This window comes from Pinus tabuliformis, chromosome 2_1, assembly GCF_031772625.1.
Source record: "Pinus tabuliformis cultivar Carrire ecotype Pingquan chromosome 2_1, CPIR1, whole genome shotgun sequence".
In the NCBI taxonomy this organism is placed as follows: Eukaryota; Viridiplantae; Streptophyta; class Pinopsida; order Pinales; family Pinaceae; genus Pinus; species Pinus tabuliformis.
The window spans coordinates 56,595,547-56,617,787 of record NC_142299.1 but is presented as its reverse complement, the minus strand read 5'-3'; positions in this window follow the sequence as shown (position 1 = coordinate 56,617,787).

Here is a 22,241-nt window from a genome sequence, read left to right as displayed (position 1 = left end):
CTTTCACTAAAACTAGTATTCCTCCATACACTTTGCCATTTTTTGCTACCTTGTTTCACTAAAACTAGTATTCCCCATACCCTTTGCCATTTTCTACTACCTTGTTGAAAACTGCTAACTTCAAATAACCATCTAATTAGAATATGAACTTATTAGAATTGGAATAATCTCAAATCCCTAGGAAATTGGCACATCAGGAGCCATGTGGCACGAATCTAATTTAACTTGAGAAAAATAAAACTACACATCTTATTGTAAAATGGACCATATCAATTTCTCCATCTAATTAGATATGAATTTATTAGAATTGGAATAATCTCAAATCCCTAGGAAATTGGTGGCCTAACAAACTTTGGAACACACTACAACTTTTGATTTACATATCTTATTATAAAAGAGACCATTTTAATTTCTCCATCTAATTAGATATGAATTTATTAGAATTGGAATAATCTCAACTCCCTAGGAAATTGGTGGCCTAACAAACTTTAGAACACACTACAACAGTTGATAAGCATTGAGAGGAAGCATATGCTAAGCATATTCCCTTGAGAATCAATCTAGATCGTAATTAAAAAAAATAAAAATTCAAGAGATCCTCATCTACCTTAAGTAGAAATAAAAAGACTTGGACAATTAAGAGCTTGTTTTTTAATAGGCTAATTTACCAAAACTTAAAGGATTACATGCATCAATTTTTTTAAAATTATATAATAAACTATTTTACATTAATAAATAATAATTTAATTATTTTCATACTAATTAACCATTCAATTATAATAAATTTTATTATATTAAAAAAAATACATAATCTTAAAAAAAAAACGGTATATGATCTTCAAATATATATAGGTATATAAAATGGTTTTTTTTGTTAGCATTTTTCTGATTAATTTTAATCAAAATATGATAGAGATTTTTGAAATTTTGAGTTTAAATTGTTTAATTTGTATAATCTGAAAGTCCAAGGGTTTTTTAGAGTATTGGATCCATTTATGCATTAAAAATATATATTTTAAATAACAAAAAATCACAATCTTATATTGCAAGTGAAAACACCATTTAAATTAAACTCAAATTTTTAAAATATAATAAAAAAAAAGGAAGAAAAAAAAAAGGTAACATTTGAGTCCTAATTCTAATAAACAATCTGGTGTTTCATTTCCGGCCGATCAATAATTTTATTTATGACCTCGCAGAATAAGCTTGAGCAAATTGGTAAAAGCAATTTTCCGAGTCGTTTGGCAGTAAATAAACTTTAGCAAATTGGTAAAAGCAATTTTCCCAGTCGTTTGGCAGTAAATAAACTTTTGGTAAAAGCAATTTTCCGAGTCGTTCGGCAATTTTCATATTTACCCGTTTTCAGACCGAGCTTTACTAGTCTTGGGCCTGTTCCAAAGCTTATATATACCTACCCATATCCATACCCAACCTCACAACTCACGGAATTAACATTCCACAGCAAGAAATGGCTCATAGAGCTGCACTTCTTCTCATCACGTTTTCATGCCTTGTGATAATCATGGGTGCAGCTGCGTCTATTAATTACGCCCACCTGGTTGGTATTTGTAATTGCCATCTAGAATTTACCCTCAAATTCACTTAGTGGAGATCTAAGCCATCTAGAATTTACACCTTCTCTAAAAGTTTTTGATGCATCCTCTAATCACGTCACTGGTACTTTGTCAACATCTTTGATCAATTGTATTAGGCTCAAGAAGTTGGATTTGCATAAAATTGGGCTTTGAGAGTATTTGGCAAACTTTCAAGAATTGAGAATGTTAAGTGTCAGTTATAATAATCTTCACGGTGATATTCTTCCCGGGTTAACAACTCTCACAAAATTGGATGTGTTGGATTTATCTAACAACCATTTCAGTGGCATATTACCATCTCGTCTTGGGAGACTCCAACAATTTGCAATGAATGAATCTTCATTAGCCAATAATGATACATTATATCAATATGCAAATGGTAGTGAAGATGAGTATCTTTTGACACTAGTGCTCATAGAAAACACTGTGGTTGGCTTTCTAACAATAATTTTTGTGGAGGTCTTGATATTTCCTATCCACTTTTTATGAACGTTTTCTCTGCTCATTCTAATAACTTCTCTGGGTCTTTTCCTACTTCTTTGGCCAATTGTACTCATCTTCAAGTGTTGGATTTAAGGAAAAATGGATTGATAGGTCAACTTCCTAGGTACCTTGAAGATTTTTATGATTTAAGAGTGCTTAGTGTTAGTTATAATGATCTACATGGTGAAATTCCTCAGTGGATCACTAACCTCACGAAGTTGCAGGGGTTAGATTTGTCTAATAATAAATTTAGTGGAAGAATACCACCAAATCTTGATAAATTGCAAGGATTTGCAATCAATGGATCTTCACAACTAAGTGTTCATACATTATATGTACCTCTAATGATTGACATGAAAGGATATGAGTATACTCTTCCATATTTGTTGAGTACAAACACCATACTTGATTTGTCCAGCAACAAGATTACAGGGGATGTACTTGCAACCATAGGGAAGTTGTGCAGCCTTCGCTTATTAAATTTATCGGGGAACCAATTAGAAGGGAGGATACCTTCATCTCTTAGTGAGATATCTACCTTGGAGTAGTTGGACATGTCTAAAAATAACTTCAGTGGAGATATTCCGTTAGAGCTCTCTAAATTATCCATGTTGGCAATTCTTAACATTTCATCAAATAGTCTTTGCGGACCAATTCCAAGAGGAACACAATTTACTACATGGAATGAGACTTCATTTCAAAAGAATAAGTGTTTATGTGGATACCCTTTGCAACCATGCAACCAAAATGAAATCCAAGTGGAAGAGGGCAATAATAGTAATATTAGTAACATTAAAATGAGATGGTGGAGTCGTCTAAATGAAAAATTGTCATTGACAACATTAGGGATGGGAATAGGGATTGGCTTTGGGGGGGTTGTTGGTGTTTTGATTAGTTGGGAAAGAGCTAGGCATTGGGTGTTGGGTGTACATGTATCCTCCAACAATAGAAAAAGGCGAAGAACCGTTTATGGACTTTATCAATTTCCCACATAGTTGGGAGTGCTTGTATGTATCCCTAATCATTTTGATGATATGATGTCAATTAAAATAAACATATATGAGAGAATAAATAAAACTAGCAATTACCTTTGATGGTGAAAAGGGGATGTCATTAAATGATCACTTCAAAATATATTGTGTATTTTGTGAATTTGATCATAGTTATTGTTTCAAAAATAAAAAAATAAAAACATACCAATTATTTCAAGCTTCTTTTATGTAATTTAGTAACGTTCCATCATAAAATGTCCTTTTGTTTATAACCTATGCAAAGTTTTACACATTTCAAACAAGCCAACACACATGTCAAAATGATGCCTAAGCTTGAGTTACAACTAGAGATGCAAATTTTATTTCACATTAATCTTTCATTGAACTTACTATGTTCTCAACAATGTTGCCACTCATGTTACTAAAGACCATCCTAGGTCCATCTTAACCTTGAATCTATGAAGTGTTGAGAGGGATCAAATCTCTCAAGGTGCAAACCTTTTATCAAGTTTTGCATTCAAAAAATAGGTTCGCACCTCAAGAAATTTGGTTCCTTTCGGTGCTTGATAGATTCAGGGTTAAGATGGATGTAGGTTGCTTTTAGTCATGTGCGGCCATGGAAAATTTGATTAACACCTAATCATTTTGATCATTTTAAACATGCCTAAGATTTATATGGTCATTTTAATTTTAAATTTGCTCAGTTACCTCAATTTGTTGAGATGATAGAGACTGTTAATAACTTGCATGATGAAACAAAATTTTTGAATGAAAAGTGACAATGCAACAAGGTTGAATGATAGAAAATGAGAATAATAAGAATGTAGTCAAATTACAAATAGATCTTCATTGTGATCAATCTCAAACTAGCTTCTTTTGTTGTTCTTATTGTCACACCCGTTAGTTTTGTCATGCATTGTCTCTCTTGCTCTCCAATATTAATAGTAGCTTTCTCCAAAGTCAATCATGATGACTTATGGAGTGTTAAACCACAAAAAAAATCAATGGTATAGTTGTTTTCTATTACCTCATTTGAATGCAAAGTGAAAAACAATGTTGAATGATGGAAAATGGGAATAATAAAAATTTAGTCAATTACAAATAGTTTACAATTTCAAGAAGCAAACATTTGAAGTAAGTGAGCATTTTATTTAAGATGAAAATTCAAGTATTTTATTTAGGGTTGAATTACTGTAACACAAAAACCAATGCGCGTCATCAATAAATTTTTTTGTGTTGATACTAAAATCAATGCACATTATTAATCTAATTAATTTGAAATTAATGTACATCATACATCTAGTTACATCAAATCAGAAATCAACATCTACACTAAAATGAATGCATCTAGTATAAGAAATCAACTAGAATTGAAAATAAACATCTACATAGAAATTAATGCATCTAGTGAAAGCAATCAAAAAGGATTATAAATCTATATCTACATTGAAATCGGTGCATCTAGTGCAAGCAATCAAATAAGATTAAAATCAATGCATTGAGTGTGCAAGCAATCAAATAAGATTAAAATCAACAACTACACTGAAATCAATGCATCTAGTGCAATCAATCAAATAGGATTATGGATCAACATCTACAATGAAATCAATGCATTTATTTCAATGAAAAACCAAAATATTCATGGCTTTCTAAATCCAACTTCTTTTGCCTTTTGTAAAAGTATTACTTCCTCTTCCTTTATGGTTAATAATGTTTAATATTATATAGTACTATATAATATCTGTATTTTTCTCTGTGTTTCTCTTTCTTCTTCCCTCTCTTTCCCTCCTCCATCTTTGTGCCTATCTCCCTCTTTTCTTCTCTCTCTCTCTCTCTCTCTCTCTCTCTCTCCCTCTCTCCCTCCTACCGCCATCTATATCTATATCTCCCTCAATCTCTACTTATTTTTCTCTCTGCCTCACCCCCCAAACAAACACGCACTCTCTCTACCTATCTATCTATCTCTTCCTACCTCTCTCTATCTCTCTCCTTCCCTCTCTACCCCCTCGATCTATATCTCTATCTCCCTTTGTCTCTTTATCTCACCCCCCAAACATACACACTCTCTCTCCATATCTTTCTATCTCTCTCTTTATCCCTCTTCCTCTCCCTCTCTCTTTTCCCCTTCTCCCTCTCTCTTTTCCCCTTCTCTCTCTCTCTCTCTCTCTCTCCTCTCCTTTCTCCCTCACTCTCCCTCCATCTCTCCCTTATCACTCCATCGAGTCTCTCTCTCTCCACCTTTTTCTCTCTATGTATTTCTTCTTCCATACCTCTCTCTTCCCTTCCAACTCCATCTCTCCCTCCCCTCCTCTCTCGTTCTCTCTCTCAAGTCCTCTCTCTCCCTTTCTCTCCCACCTCATTTTTTCTCTCCCCCATCCATCTCTCCCTCTCTTTCTCTACCCTCCAACTCTATCATTATCTCCCTCCCTCTCTCCTTCTCTCTCCCCCCCCAAACCCCCCCTAATCTATGTGTTTCCCTCTCTCCCTCTCTCTCTTCCCTGTGTCTCCCTCTCTCTCACCTCTCCTTCTCTCCTCTCTCCCTCGCTCCCTCTGCATCTCTCTTGTTGTACCCTCCTCTTCTTTCTCTTTAATTCGTCATATAACAAATGGGTTAAGGTGCAAAGCATAGAAAAATTTGGAGTCATTTTTAGAGTATTAGATGAGCTCGAAGACCACATCAGAGCTAATCAATCAAAAATATCTTTGGAATATCTTTCCAATGGTATAAATAACTTTGTAAATGACCTCCTGGATCAAAAGATAGAAGGAGTCAAAGTTGGGCCTATTAAAGATCAAAATCCTGGAGAACCCGCGACCCCGAAATCATGTAACTCATTAGAAAATAAATTCCAAAAAGCTCTAGAGACCAAGGGACTAGGGATCCGTCAATTGTCAGAGTCGGGAATGTTTACTGATGAAATCTAGTGACCCCGGAACCCCATAACCTTTAGTGCATCGAGATTGAACCATTTAGAAAGAAATTGTTCACACAACAAAGGATCAGGGACACTTTTCTCTCTCCTCCAGATCATCTGTCATAACTTATGTCAGTAATCGACCATTGGGAGGTGGACATGAGGAAAGAAATTTTCGAGTTTTCGGGTAACTAAAGAGCCCATATATGTATGACACATGGACCTACCACAGGTCGACATGTGGTCTAGTTGATATCATCATAACGTCATCCCAACAACATACCCCAGAGGATCAGAATCCCATAACTAGTTTTTAATTCACAAAAGGGGACCGGGCTACAGGGAGTAGGGAACAATAGTAGAGAAATCCTAGAACCTCAGAATCCCATAGCCATTTATAATTGCATTTCAAGACCAGAGCACCAGGGCATCTGGGTTCCGACTCAACAGTGAGGAAGTTCTGGGCAACACCATTTTCAACACATAGGAGTTGCCAAGTGGCAGTGGGCATTCCCCCACTTTCCAAATGTAAATGGTTAAATCACGATCACCTATGGGGAAATTCCCATCCATCTTGAAGCGGCCTCACCCAAAAGAAGTTCTGATAGGTAAACAAGTGCGGTAGTTAAGCCGATGGTTGCCCCCGAAAAGTCGGAGTCAATAAAGTGAATCACGCTAATCGACGGTCGTGATTAATTTCAAGGGGTTGAACCTTGCCTTCAAGTCCACCCAAGAACCCCGCTAGAGGGGGTTAAATGGGCTTGCCACTTATCAGACCAACGTGGTGACCACGCCAGCAACAAGGACCACTATCAGGTGAGCGTGGCAAGCGAGCACAAGACCATTTGATGGATCACCCTCCTCCCTTGCTCTCCACCCAATATGATTTTTCCATGTGTCTCCCCCACATCATCTCATTGTTTTCCTTCTTAAAATTCCTCATGCACTGACCGTTTCACCCCGCGAGTCGACCATTGCAATTTAAATTTGTCTATTTCAAACTATTTTGTGCCTAATAGCTCCACCTATTCACAGCTACCTTTGCCTGATTGTTAGCTAGTGTAAGGACCTCCACGCACCCACAACTTCCTGTTTCCTCCACTTACCAGGTAATTCACAGTCTCATTGTCCTTGCACAAGTATCACCATGCTCGAATTAAAACAGGGCTCATCAAAAACCCCGAAAAAATAATAGCCAAAACCCTCGGGCCACACCAAACCCTTAATGGACACCGAGGGGGAAATTCAGGATTCCTCTTGCCCTCTAAACCTATTTGACCTTCGTTTTGACTTCTATGTCCCCTACTTGGACAAGGAAGACCCTTTCCGAGTCATTGAGTCAGGACTGTATCACTTAGTCACCCTAATGATATACCCTTTCCCAGAACTCATATCCTGGCACATGGCCACCTTCGTTAAAGAGAAAAATTGGTGTATTTCCTCCAATTGTGAGTAAATTCTAGATGTAACCTCTGAATTGATACACAACATCTTCATTTATCCGAAATCCAAAAATTTGGAGAATTTTAAAGAGACCATGCTCTTCTATGATTATATTGGGCTCTTGGTTGGAAAGAAACAAGTCTTTCTCCAATTAATTCAGGCCCTAATTGCACAATTACCGCCAACTAGAAAACCCTTCCCATTTCCTTGTCTCTATAGTTTGTGCAACCCATCCTGTCTGTCATCCTATTACTATTTGGTCAGGAGGAGAAAACAAATGTCTCCAAACTAGCCTTATTGTTTTTACATAAGATGGTGAAGTCATACATTGTCCTTGGCATTTCCTCTTTCCTGCTAGAAGCCATTAAGTTCCAGTGCAATCAATACTACTTGGCCTCCTCCTTCAGATATTACTCGATATTTATTTAATTATTCCTTTAGAATCATTTGGAATAATTTGACTACCTAGGCCTTAGCATTGTAGACTCCCATAAGCAAAGGAAATATGTGATTGACTAGGACAATTCTCTGAAGTAGAAGCCAACAATGAGGGGTTTTCACACTTTCTCTCTACTTTCATGGCCACTGCTTATAAAATTATAAAAAAAGAGACCCTCCTAGAGTCTTATCCCAACAAAGGAGAATTTTTTAACTCAACAAGGATGCTAGGGTGGGTGACTGGTATTTTTTTGAAGACTACACCAAAATTAGATTATATGGATCTGAATTTTCTCCTTACCAGTTTCCTATATTTATGCCCATGAGAATTTTTTCCATGGAGTTCCTCAGGCAGAGCTCAAAGAAAAATAAATCCACTTTGTCGCTACCAAAAAGGGCTATATGTTTAAGCTTCCCATGACTATAGGTACCTTCATTGTGAACTCTAGATAAGCTTTCCAGCAAATGGAACTTATGTTAAAGGAGTTGAACTTTGAAATAGGAGAAGTGTGGCATTGTGATCCTCATGGTATTATTTATAGTAGAAGAAAATAGATTAATGCCTCTTCCTATGAACATGAACATAAACCAAATTTAGAATGGAAGGCTAATCTTGATTCATGGCCCATCAATACAGAGATGGAAATTGAGAAACCAAGCACAAAGGAAAAATCTCAGAAGAGGAGTATTGATTAGGCAGGAGATACTGAGATGGAGGAGGCATCCTCGACTAAGAAAGAAAAGCTTTAGGAGTAGAAAGATGAAGAGATTGAGGTCAGATTGGCTGAGAATATCCTATACCAACCATACTTCCAGGTGAAATTAGAGGATCCTCAACAAGATTCCACCTCCAGTTCAAGTGAGGTAGAAATTCAAGGTTCAATTGGAAGCACATCAACAACGACCCCTAAATGGGAGGAAGGGAAGATAACAGAGGAAAGGAACAAGAAGTTTAGCGATGATATGTTCTCACAATTGGCCTCTCATTCAATGCCATATCAGACCAGGCTCTTGGCTGCCATGGACCTGGAAGGAAATCATATGAAGTTTTTCTTGTGTCACCCTTCAGTGCAACCCCTCCCCTTTGGGCCATAATTAAGTACAGTGAACTTATATTTTGACATGAATAGTGTCCCCTTGCAGGATAAAATAAGTCTACATAGGCAGGCAGGGGAGATGATATATAGCGAGTTAAGCAAAGGATCCTTGACCATCAACAAGACTGAGAAGTTATTGGAGAAGGTACCTACTAAGTTAAAGAAGGAGAAGTCTAACTGAAGCGCCCTCCATCTCCAACATGAGGGCTATAAGGAGATAATTATCAAGATGGGTGTGGATCCAAGTTATAAAGCTACTGTAGATGTTAACATTAAGGGCTCACAGTCAGAAATATAGTCATTGGGGCAGAAAATTTAAATGCTTGCTTCCGAACATGTACAAACCAAAGAGTTGGCTTAGGTTGAAAATGAGAAGGAAATCTTAACCAAGGAATTGATTGAAAGGAATAATGAGGTGGTAGCACTCCAGATGAAGGTAGCTGAGTTTCAGAAAAAGATTGATTCCCATATATTTGTGGTGGTTATGCCACACAACCCACAAAACCCCACTGAGCAGTTAACAAAGGCCCTCACAGATCTACAATTTTTAGAGAGCGAGCTTAAAAAAATCTAGATTGACTTATACAACACCAAGTACATGCAAGAGAATAAGGAGAAAAAAATCAAGTCCACCCAGGCAAGTGTGGATCAAATTAATAATAAGTATCAGGTGGCACAAGACGAGATTGAAGCACTGAAGAACAAGTTGAAGGGAAACATGGCCCTCGTTGAAGCTAGGCAGACAATGTGGGAAGATATGATCTATGACATAAAGAAATTATGGGAACATATAAAATTGGTTGCAGAATAAAAGGTTGCAGTAAAGGCCACCGAATTCTTTGTCCTGTCATTCAAGGAGGAGGATGCTAAGAATTCCAACACTGTCGAGAGATTTATCAAGCTCCTAAATGAGAAATCAACTAATAAGTTGAGGGCGATAGACATTATTTATGGGATAGGTGTGATAATGGAAGTTTCCAAAATGACTCAGAAGAAGGAGGCAAGGGATAGGGTTGAAGCATGTGTGAGTGAGCTAGAAAATTTAGTTGCAACATTCAACTCTAATTTTGACTAGAGAGCTAGCGCAGGGTTACCTAGCTGTTGGGATTTCCAAGGACATTTGCTATCATGGGAGTAGTATGAGAAATTATTAATTGAATCCAAGAGCAAGTATACTCATCTCATGAAAATAATGCCACTCTCAAGGGTAGGACCATAGTGAATTATCTTTAAAGATACTTTCAGCTACTATGGATTGTGAAGACCTTGTTTGTGGCCAAGCCAAATTACACTAAGCTCACAAATTTAAGGATGGCATACAATACTCTTTTTCACACTTCCACACTAGATCCATTTCTATGGCAAAAAAGTGACGAGTTGGTTAACCCATCATGATTTTGGATAGTAGAGCATGGGTCCACATCGAAAGATCAAGCGAGCCAGCAGTGAAGTTTTTTTTTCCTGATTTGGAATCATGACATACCACTATCATTTTGAAATTTTGTAAATATTTTATTTTCGAGAAGGAATGAACTTTGTTTTGTAATAATTAGGAAAGTTAGGCCATTGACACTCTTGCACAACTGATTAGTTAGATAGTTGTAGCACTTCAAGATATTTTCATAGCTATTTTTGTTGGGGCTCTCCCTATAAAATGTAAGAAGAAATCATTTGTAGGGGTTCAAATTTCTATTCTAGAGGCCATAATATTCTATAATTTTTTGCAAGCTCTGAAGCTTTATGAAATGTATGTTGTCCTCGAGGATTAATGAAGAATTCTTTGATGATTCCAAGAACTGATATGTGGAGTATGTGTTCCTGTCTTTGTTTATCAATTTCATATGTGTTTTTTCCCTCTTAGAAATCGTGTAATTGTAGATGCTGGAACTCAGTCTTGTATGTCAGATTTATATATGTCATGCTATGACAAATGGTACCTGTAATATGTGAGATTTAATTCCTTAAAATGCACTCCATGGTTTCTAATTTTGTTCCCTTTCTCTATCCATAATGCTATCGGAATTTAGTACACATGATTCTATCACTAGCCCTCTGCACCATATTTCTTTCTTTTATTTCTTCTTTCACCTATACTACAACAATCGAAGAAACTCCACTCTGTTTGTGTAGGCCACCCTAACTGGGCATTAAGTCTTTGGGATAAAATATTGTCAATATATGAAATGTGATTTGCCTCTGAGTAAAATAATTGAACCAGGTTTAAATCATTTTACATTTAACTCTTGAGTAGCATTGACTTATCTTCAAGACTCTTTAAGATGTCCTAGGCAGTAACCCTTCTCCTAAACCCGTGGGATGTCTCTAGGAGCCATTGTTAGGGAATGAATTAAAATATATTTCCTTGGGTATGATTTTGGAACATTCCTTTTGTATGGTGAGAAAAAGAAGTGTGGGTTGATACTTCTCATCTAACATAGTCCTTAGACTATAACCCTAGCTTTTAGAAGACCTCATACTCGTTTAGATACCTCTCAGAAGAAAAATCCTATCTTTGACTCAGAAAGAATTATATCCAGAGGAATATAGAGAGAAAGAACCCCAAGAACTCTAGATCCTATTGTTTTTTCCCCAAAGGCCTCAACTTCTAGCTCTCAGAATGTTGAGATAAGATACCATGAAACCTCATCTAGAGTTTTAGAATTTTTGGAAGAGAATTTCCCCCATTTGATTTTAATTTTCCGGAACCAAAGTTTGAAGAGGTTTCTACCAGTTCTGATCCTTTTACATTTCATACCCTCCCATAATTTGAATAAGTCAAAGGTTTTCTTATTACTAGTCCATATGAATCCCCCACAGTTACCTCACACCAAATATTATCTATTGTACCTCTCACGCAGGCCCTGCAACAAATATTTTTCAACCTCCTCTACAAAATATGGTTGTCCCTAGATTTTTAGTCAACATATATGCTCCTCTGAATCTACAACAAACTGTGGATGTAATGCCCCAAGACTATCTCAAGCTCTTTCCTAGATTCACTGGGGAAGATGATGTCACAACCCAAAATCATATTGAGATATTTTGTGCATTTGTAGAAAACTTGAATGTAGAACATTTGGATGTAGTGTTGAGGTTGTTTGTTTAGTCTTAAAATGGGCAGGCTAGAAAATGGTTCAAGACCTTTCCAAACAACTCAATGAACACTTGGGAGGAACTGGAGAACACATTTATGCAGAAATGGGGAGAGAAGAAATACCATGGATATTTCTTGACTGAATTTAATGCAATAAAGAAAAGGAAAAGTGAAGATGTCAGCGAATTTATAAATAAAATTGTTAAACTGTATAACATATTGTCGGCTGAGATTAAACCTCCATAGGCAACAACTGAGGTGGTGTTTTCTGGAGCCTTTGAGTCATATTTTGGGTTTATCCTCATAGAGAGGAAATCCCTCGCACTGGACCAAATCTAGACTGATGCTCTAGAAGTTGAAGCAAAATTTGCATTTGCAAGTAAGTCAAAAGGAAAGGGAGAACATAGTGATAAGAGAAGAGGAAAATAGGAAGCCAACTCCTCTAACCAAGTTAGGGATGCTCAAGAGCAGAAGTCAGATGAGATGAATAAGTTTATTATAAACCTTTCAGAAAAGTTGGTGAAGCTAGTGTTGGAAAAACAAATCCTCCTCGACAGATCCAACAAGGCCCCAACAGAAACTTCAATCCCCAATATAGGAGACCTCCTTTGCAACTATTGCAAAGAGAAAGAAAAGACTAGTAAGATCAAATAAAACCTCCCCTATATTTAAAGATGATCATGAGGAAAGTATTGAAGATACTATTGAGGATCAGGAGAATCAATACTCAACTCTTTCAGAAGAAGAGCATGAGACAGAAGCATAGGGGGGAGAGGAGGATGATTATAATGTCCCTTTGGATGAAGAAGAGATAGATTCTTATTGTAAGGAGTTTTTTAATTTCATGCAAGCACAATTGCATAGTGTTGGGCCATAGAAATGGTATGATTCTTCTCTTTATTTTCTTAGTTAATATTATGTTTTCCAAGAATTTTATCTTTAGTTTGTAATAATTCGGGAAGAAAAGGGTAATGAAAGTCAGTTAATGGTATTGTCATTAATTTGAGTATTTTAGATAACATAGAGATTTAATATAAGTAAATTGGTGTGCAGAATGATCTGATTAGCAATTGTTGTTCCTTCGGAGGAATGCAGAGCATTTAAGCATGAACCAGTCGTTACCTTATTTATGGCAAAGTCAGCTCAAGGCACACACATGATTGAAAAAGATTGTTGGAAATAATACTGAGAGGGGGGGTGAATCAGTATTATCAAACTCTTTTCAATATACCTTCCAGATTTATAATTTAATTTATTCTTCAGATGTTGACCATTAATTTGTATGTCAGTACCATATAATAATGAACAAGAACAAGAAAAACAGACAGTCACACCACAAAACACCAGATATAAGGTGGAAACCCAATGTGGGTGAAAACCACCTGCTGCAATATGTCTCTATCTTCTTTTAATTAGAAACTTATTTTTACAATGATTCTGTACTGGTGCAGTCCTTTACCAGTACGTAGGCTGCAACCTGCAGAGAGATACAACCCTCTCTCGTTTTCCAAACTCTCCTGGAAGGGAGCTACAACCCCCTTAGCTCTTGTACTAGCTGAGCTACTAGTACGTAGGTGCTCACCTACTGAAGGCTTCAACCTTCACTTTTCTTCCAGGGATCACGTTTCATAAATTTTCAGACTGGATCCATGAACATCAAACAAACATCAAGTACATGTGCATCAACCAATCTCCTTTCCACAATCAACTACTGAATCAACCACTAGCTTCTCAGAATGCAGTAACCAGAAAACAATACCAGACACCAATTCTGAACCCAGAACACTGCAGTAATAGACAAAAGAAACTAAAATAAGTTTCAAGAAAAGTCTGCAACTTCCTCAATATAAATCTGCGGATATCCGCACTTCTTCTATGTCAAGACTGCGGATCTCCGCACTTGCACTTGTCACTGAACTGCGCACCTCCGCACTGAACCCATGTCTATGCTGCGTACCTCCGCATCTGTACTCGTCTCTTGCCTGCACACCTCTGCACCGAACTCGTGTCTATGCTGCGTATCTCCGCATCTATACTCGTCTCTGGTCTGCGTACCTCCGCACCTGTACCCGTCTCTGGCCTGCGCACCTCCGCACTGCACCTCTCTTTGAACTACGGTTCTTTGCACCTGTGGTCCTGTGGGTATAGATAGTTTTTCAAACTTCAAGTATACCCTAGACTATCAGATTTACAGATCTGATCATGCGCCAAGGAGATCTCGACCCATCAGTAGATTCACCTTATAAAGCTCAGGTTTCTCCTTGCTTCAGATCTGGATACTCACCAAACGATCACTAGAAATTCAGATCTTGCTCTCCTTAAGATATTCAACGCATAAGTGCCCAGCCAAATGATCTCCTTTCCTTTTTATAGACAGGCCCTTACTCAAACCATGGACCAAAACCATAAAAGCCCAATACAAGGGATCCAAAACCTTGGTTCAATATTTTAGATGCAAAACCACGGACCAAAACCATAGGATCAAAAATGTCAGAATAAATACCATGGATTAATCATAAAATTTCCCACGTGCGCGCGTTTCTCTGCATGAAAGTGTGTGAATTTGACGACCGCACTTTTTGTTAGGTGAACCTGCGGGTATGTCCGCACCTCTTGTTCGGAGCGCCTGCGGGTCTGCGGCTTTTGTTCAGCGCACCTGCGGGTATCTCATTTTCTATCATTTTGAGAGCCTGAACTGTGATTTGCCACTTGAGTGAGTTGCCATCAAGGACAACACTTATGCCATAGTGCCACACCTGTGTCATAATGCCAACAATCTCCCTCTTTGGACTTTATGGCAACCCCAAGATCCTCAAAGTCATTCTCCCCCTCTGTCATCAAGGGCAAAGGGTTATGCTCCCCCTAAGAACATGCTGAAAACTCTGTTGTGCTGATCATGCTCCCCCTGACTGTAGGCCAGATCTGAAAAAGAAATGTTCTTCAAGAAGAACCATAATCCACCATATATCATAAATGACCTTCCTATCACCAAAAGACTCTATACATACATCCATCACCCAACCAAGTGGGGATCATCCAGAAATTTACATATGACAACCAAGAATATTATATCATTCATCCTAGGTATAGTGGGGAAACCAAAATAGGCCGTTACATGACCTTGTCAAAAGAAATATAAGACATAGAGACAAAACATTAGCAACATTATTGCTCCTCCAAGATCTTCTACCATAATGCCAACAATGCATTATTAGAAGAATATATGCTCCCCCTGAACCTGTGCCAGCTGGTCTCTGACAGATCCATAAACCAGCGAATGTATGCGTATACTCCATATGAAACTCGTGTACAACCAACAATCTCTTAAACAGACAAAATTCAACAGCAAGATGATGCATCAACTACCCCCAACTTTAGTCTGAGGTATTCAAAGGTCTCCCTGGGCAGTGATTTGGTGAGAATATCCGCAACTTGTTCCTTAGAAGGAACATACTCCGACTTGACCTTTTGTTCAAGCACTTGTTCCCGAAGAAAATGATATTTGATTGGTATGTGCTTGGTCTTTGAATGCATGACAGGATTCTTTGAAATACTGATTGCACTTGTATTATCACATAGGATGGAGATAGGTGGAGTACAAGTGATTTGAAAATCCTACAAAGTTTGCATCATCCATAGAAGCTGTGTGCAACAAGATGCAGTAGCCACATACTCTACTTCAGTTGTAGATAACGTTATTGAACTCTGTTTCTTGCTGAACCAAGATACTAATCTGGAACCCATAAAGAATGCACCACCACTAGTGCTTTTTCTGTCATCCACGCTTCCGGCCCAATCTGCATCTGTATAAGCATGAAGTGTGAGATCTGTATCTCTAGGATACCATAAGCCATAGTTTTGAGTTCCTTAAAGATACTTGAAGATTCTCTTAACTGCCTGAAGATGAGTTTCTTTTGGATTTGCTTGAAATCTTCCAACTATTCCCACTGCATGCATGATGTCTGGTCGGGTACCTGTCAAATAAAGTAGACTTCCAATCATGGATCTATAGGTTGGTTGATGCACTGCTGTTGATTCATCATTTGCACTGAGGCTGCATCCTGTAACCATAGGAGTACATACTGGTTTCGAATCTTCCATGCCATATTTTTTTAAGATCTGCTTGAGATACTTGGTTTGAGATAAAAATATACCGCCATCATTTTGTTGGATTTGTAGACCAAGAAAATATGTCAGCTCTCCAAGCAATGACATTTTGAATTCTTTCTGCATTACCAAGGCAAAGTTTTGACTCATAGCTTCTTCATTGCTGCCAAAGATAATATCATCTACATACACAACAAGTATTAGCAATTTGTCATTTTCAATTTTTATATAAAGATTGCGATCTGCTGATCCTTTTGAAAAACCTTATTGATGAAGGTATTTGTCCAACCGATAGTACCAAGCCCTTGGAGCCTGTTTAAGACCATAGAGAGCCTTTTTTAGTTTGCATACGAGATTTGGATCATTCCCAAGAATGAAACCATCTGGTTGCTCAATGTACACTTCTTCTTCTAAGTATCCATTCAGAAAGACTGATTTCACATCCATTTGAAATACTTTGAACTTCTGAAAGCTAGAGAGAGCAAGGAACATTCTGATGGCGTCAAGTCTAGCAACGGGAGCAAAAGTTTATTCAAAGTCTATTCCTTCTTGTTGAGCATACCCTTTACAAACAAGTCTGGCCTTGTTTCTAATCACTTCCCCATTTTCATTCAACTTGTTTTTGAAGATCCATTTTGTCCCTATGACATTCTTATCTTTTGGTCTAGGAACCAACTCCCAAGTGTTATTATTTTCGATCTGCTCAAGTTCTTCATCCATTACCTTGACCCAGCATTCATCTTTGCATGCCTCTTTTACACTTTGTGGTTCAGTGGAGGAGAGCAATGCCAAATAGCTTGAGGCTTCTGCAATTGTTCTTCTAGTTTGTATACCTGCCTCTTTCTGCCCCAAACTTTGAGATTCTGGATGATTCTTCTGAACATATCTGGATAGAGTCTTTTCTTCTATCCTTATTTGTTCCTCTGGTGCCTCATGGGTTTCTTCTTCATCATGAATCTGATTTGATGTTGATGGATAATCCTCATCATCTTCGATGTCTTCAGATCTTACCTGCCTGGGAGTGTTTTCTTCTTCATCCACCACTACATCAATGCTGTCAACAATTCTTCCAACCCTTTTATTGTAACATTTGTAGGCTTTGCTGTGAGGAGAATAACCAAGGAGAATGCCTTCATCTGCTCTAGGTTCAAACTTGCCAAGATTTTCATCATTTTTTTTAATATAAAATTTGCTTCCAAAATTTTTGAAATGTTTTACCGAAGGAGTCTCACCATACTAGAGCTCATGAGGAGTTTGAGTGCTGTTCACTCGGACATTTGTTTTGTTGAGAATAACAACTGCAGCAAATGCAGCTTCACCCCATAAAGTTGTAGGGGTTCCAGACTCATCCATCATAGCACGAGCCATTTGTTGAATCGTTCTGTTCATCCTTTCCACTACTCCATTTTTTTGAGGAGTCCTTGCAGTAGAGAATTCTCTTCTTATTCCATTTTCTTCACAAAATTCGAAAAATTCATTTGAGGTAAACTCCCCACCTCTATCAGACTTGAGGCATTTAATTTTGTGATCTGATTCATTCTCCACCAAGGCTTTGAATGATTTGAACTTTTCAAAGGCTTCGTCTTTGTTCTTCATAAGTCCTATCCAACACATCCTGGAAAAGTCATCAATGAATAATATAAAGTATTCTTCTCCTCGAGGTGACCTTTTCCTAGATGGACCACATACATCAGTATGGACAAGTTCAAGTGGCCTGCTAGCTAATCCTTCCTTCTCAGGGAAGTTAGTTTTGGTTTGCTTACCAAACTGACAAGATTTGCATATTGTGTTGTCTGGAAGACCACGAACTGCCTGGTATTTGCATGCTTTCCTTATCTGTGAGAAGCTAAGATGCCCCAATATTCTTTGCCATAACCAGTGTTCATCATTCTTGCTTAGATAGCATTGATTTCGTCGTTCTTTGAATATGTATAAATTATTTGGAGTCCTTATGCCTTTGATCACCATTTTTCCTGTATCAAGATCATGAACACTACATCCATTTGATCGAAATATTACCTCAGTTCCTTGATCGCACATCTGACTGACACTTAATAGATTATGCTTTAAGCCATCAACATACATGACATTTCTAGCTTTGACCTTTTCTTTTAACTGAACAGAACCTTTACCTTTTATGAGTGCAGGGGTGTAATTTCCAAAAGAGACCTTCTTCTCCTTCTCTAAGGCACTATATGACCGAAGTTTTTCTTGATCACCCGTCATATGTTTCAAACATCCACTGTCGATGTACCATTGATTTTCTTGCCCTTCCGCATATAAAGCTATACCACATCTCTCTGGTTGTGGTTCCTTCATTCTCCATGTTTTGGCATTTGAGGCTTGCTCCTTTTCAGTTGTCTGCTAAAACCTGCTTTTGCATTCAGAATCTTCATGACCGAAATTGTTACAAATAGAACATTTTATTTCATTTTCAAGAGCAGAAAAGTTATTGTAGGTTCTTTTCATGATCCCAGTCATACTCCTCTGTTTTTGAGCTTCTCTAGTCATGATTGTCTTATAGGAAACACATTGAGCTGCTTTGTGACCAAAGTTATGACAAGAGAAACATTGGCCATTGAAGAAACTCCTGCAATCATCAAATCTACCAACCGAAAGATTGTAGTTTCTATCGACATCCATTCTTGAGGCAAATTGAGAATGTTTTACCTGTGGCTGGTTGTAGCTTCTGTTCATCCTTAAAGTAGATTGCCCCCGATTTACCTGGTAGTCTTTGTTCATTCTTGAGGTACTTTGTCCCTGATTTACCTGGTAATCTCCATTGGGCCTTTGCTCACTCCTCCTTGCTGCATCAAGATAACTCTTGGAGGTGGATGGTTTCTGCGCTTGAGATGCTTCTTCATTATATCCCAGACCTGTCTTGATTAGTGGGGAACGCTACACATTGATAATCTCATCTAGAGTTTCAGATCCTTTAACAAATCTAAGATTAAGAGCTTTTGTTTTCTCAATCTCTTTTCTAAGACCCACAATTTCACATTCTAACTTTTCATGATGTTTTTCCCTTTCAGCCAATTGGAATTGCAGAGTATCAATAATCATATTTTTCTCTTCTAAACAAATTTTGAGTTTAGAAATCTCTTAATACAAACCTTCTTCATCTATAGCATCCATGAAATCATCATCTTCAAAAGCCATTAAAAGTCTATAATTATTACCTTGTTCATCTTCATCACTATTTGAAAGTCCATCACTGTCTTCATGTGTAATATCTTTTCTTATTTACATTCTGTTTCTTGTTCCATCTAACATGTTCCTTACCTTTGTCAAGCTTATCTTTATGAGGACACTTGGCAGCATAGTGACCGACTCTTCCACAAGCAAAGCATTTGAAAGGTAACTTACCTCTGAATCTCCCAGCACCCCGTTGAAGGTTCTTAACAAAATTTGATTCTTCCTCTTCTTCTGACATATGTCTTGCCTCATAGTAATCTCCTTTTCCCGAAGCCTTGAATGCAACTTCTCTCCTGTCTGATGGTCCTCCTTTCCTCATTTCGTAAGCAGTTAGAATCTCGTGCAGCTGAGACATGGTAAGTTGCTGTAGATTCTATTTTTCTTCTATTGCAGAAACTTTTGATTCAAACTTAGGGGACAAAGATATTAGTACCTTTTCAACCACAACAACCTCTTTTATTTCTTCACCCAAGTTTTTCATACAATTAACAATTTCATCTATACGTAGAAAATAGTTAGCCACACTTTCATCATTGTACATTCTGAGATTTTCATACTGAATTCTGAGGGTTTGAAGTTTTTCTCGTTTTACCTGTTCATCTCCTTCATAGCTCAGAACGATCTTATCCCATATTTCTTTTGCGGATTTGTACTGCATAACCTTGACGAATTCTGATTGAGATAGACATCCTAATAGAGTATTGACAACCTTTGCATTTGTTTCATATTGCTTCTTACCAGCTGGATCTGTAGGTGTTGCTGACAGAAAAGTGTACCCTGTATCTATGATATCCCATACTTCTGTACCAAGAGATTGAAGATAGGCTGTGACTCTTACCTTCCAATATAAGAAGTTGGTCCCATAAAAAATTGGTGGCCTGATCGATGCTTCTCTATCGTAGTTTCTCATGATGATAGATCTTCCTTCAAGCGATCAAGCTTCTTCTGAAGGACCTGCTCTGATACCAATTGTTGGAAATAATACTGAGAGGGGGGGTGAATCAGTATTATCAAACTCTTTTCAATATACCTTCCAGATTTATAATTTAATTTATTCTTCAGATGTTGACCATTAATTTGTATGTCAGTACCATATAATAATGAACAGGAACAAGAAAAATAGACAGTCACACCACAAAACACCAGATATAAGGTGGAAACCCAATGTGGGTGAAAACCACCTGCTGCAATATGTCTCTATCTTCTTTTAATTAGAAACTTATTTTTACAATGATTCTGTACTAGTGCAATCCTTTACCAGTACGCAGGCTGCAACCTGCAGAGAGCTACAACCCTCTCTCGTTTTCCAGACTCTCTTGGAAGGGAGCTACAACCCCCTTAGCTCTTGTACTAGCTGAGCTACTAGTACGTAGGTACGTAGCTTCAACCTTCTCTTTTCTTCCAGGGACCACGTTTCATAAATATTCAGACTAGATCCATGAACATCAAACAAACATCAAGTACATGTGCATAAACCAATCTCCTTTCCACAATCAACTACTAAATCAACCACTAGCTTCTCAGAATGCAATAACCAGAAAACAATACCAGACACCAATTATGAACCCAGAACACTGCAGTAATAGAAAAAAGCAACTAAAATAAGTTTCAAGAAAAGTCCGCAACTTCACCAATATAAATCTGTGGATATCCGCACTTCTTCTCTGTCAAGACTGTGGATCTCTGCACTTGCACTTGTCACTGAACTGCGCACCTCCGCACTGAACACGTGTCTGAATTACGCACCTCCGCACTGAACCTGTGTCTATGCTACGTACCTCCGCATCTGTACTCGTCTCTGGCCTGCGCACCTCCGCACCGAACCCGTGTCTATGCTGCGTACCTCCGCATCTGTACTCGTCTCTGGCCTGCGTACCTTCGCACCTAACCCGTGTCTATGCTGCGTACCTCCGCACCTGTACCCATCTCTGGCCTGTGCACCTCCGCACTGCACCTCTCTCTGAACTGCGGTTCTCCGCACCTGCACCGCGTCGCACCTGCGGGTATAGATAGTTTTTCAGACTTCAAGTATACCCCAGACTATCAGATTTACAGATCTGATCATGCGCCAAGGAGATCTCGACCCATCAGCATATTCCCCTTATAAAGCTCAGGTTTCTCCTTGCTTCAGATCCGGATACTCACCAAACGATCACCAGAAATTCAGATCTTGCTCTCCTTAAGATATTCAACGCATAAGTGCTCAGCCAAATGATCTCCTTTTCTTTTTATAGACAAGCCCTTACTCAAACCATGGACCAAAACCATAAAAGCCCAATACAAGGGATCCAAAACCTTGGTTCAATATTTTAGATGCAAAACCACGGACAAAAACCATAGGATCAAAAACGTTGGACTAAATACCATGGATTAATCATAAAATTTCCCACGTGCACGCGTTTCTCTGCATGAAAGTGTGTGAATTTGACGACCGCACTTTTGTTAGGTGAACCTGCGGGTATGTCTGCACCTCTTGTTCGGAGCGCCTGCGGGTCCGCAACTTTTGTTCGGCGCACCTGCGGGTATCTCATTTTCTATCATTTTGAGAGCCTGAACTGTGATTTGCCACTTGAGTGAGTTGCCATCAAGGACAACACTTATGCCATAGCGCCACACCTGTTTCATAATGCCAACAAAGATAAGTGAAGGATATGTTAATTACTATTCAATGATCTTATAGTTAGGATCAGGTACACCTTACATAAGGTGCGTACACGCAGGTCAGTGTTACATAAAGTGCGTACATACCCGCAGTTATCCCGTTTAGGAGGTGCGCACCCCCAGTGCACACATTTCAAGGCAAAGAAATTCACATGTGGGGTTTTCTTATGTTTTACTCTTGGTATTTAGCTGACGGTATTGTGTTATTATGGTGTCGGCCC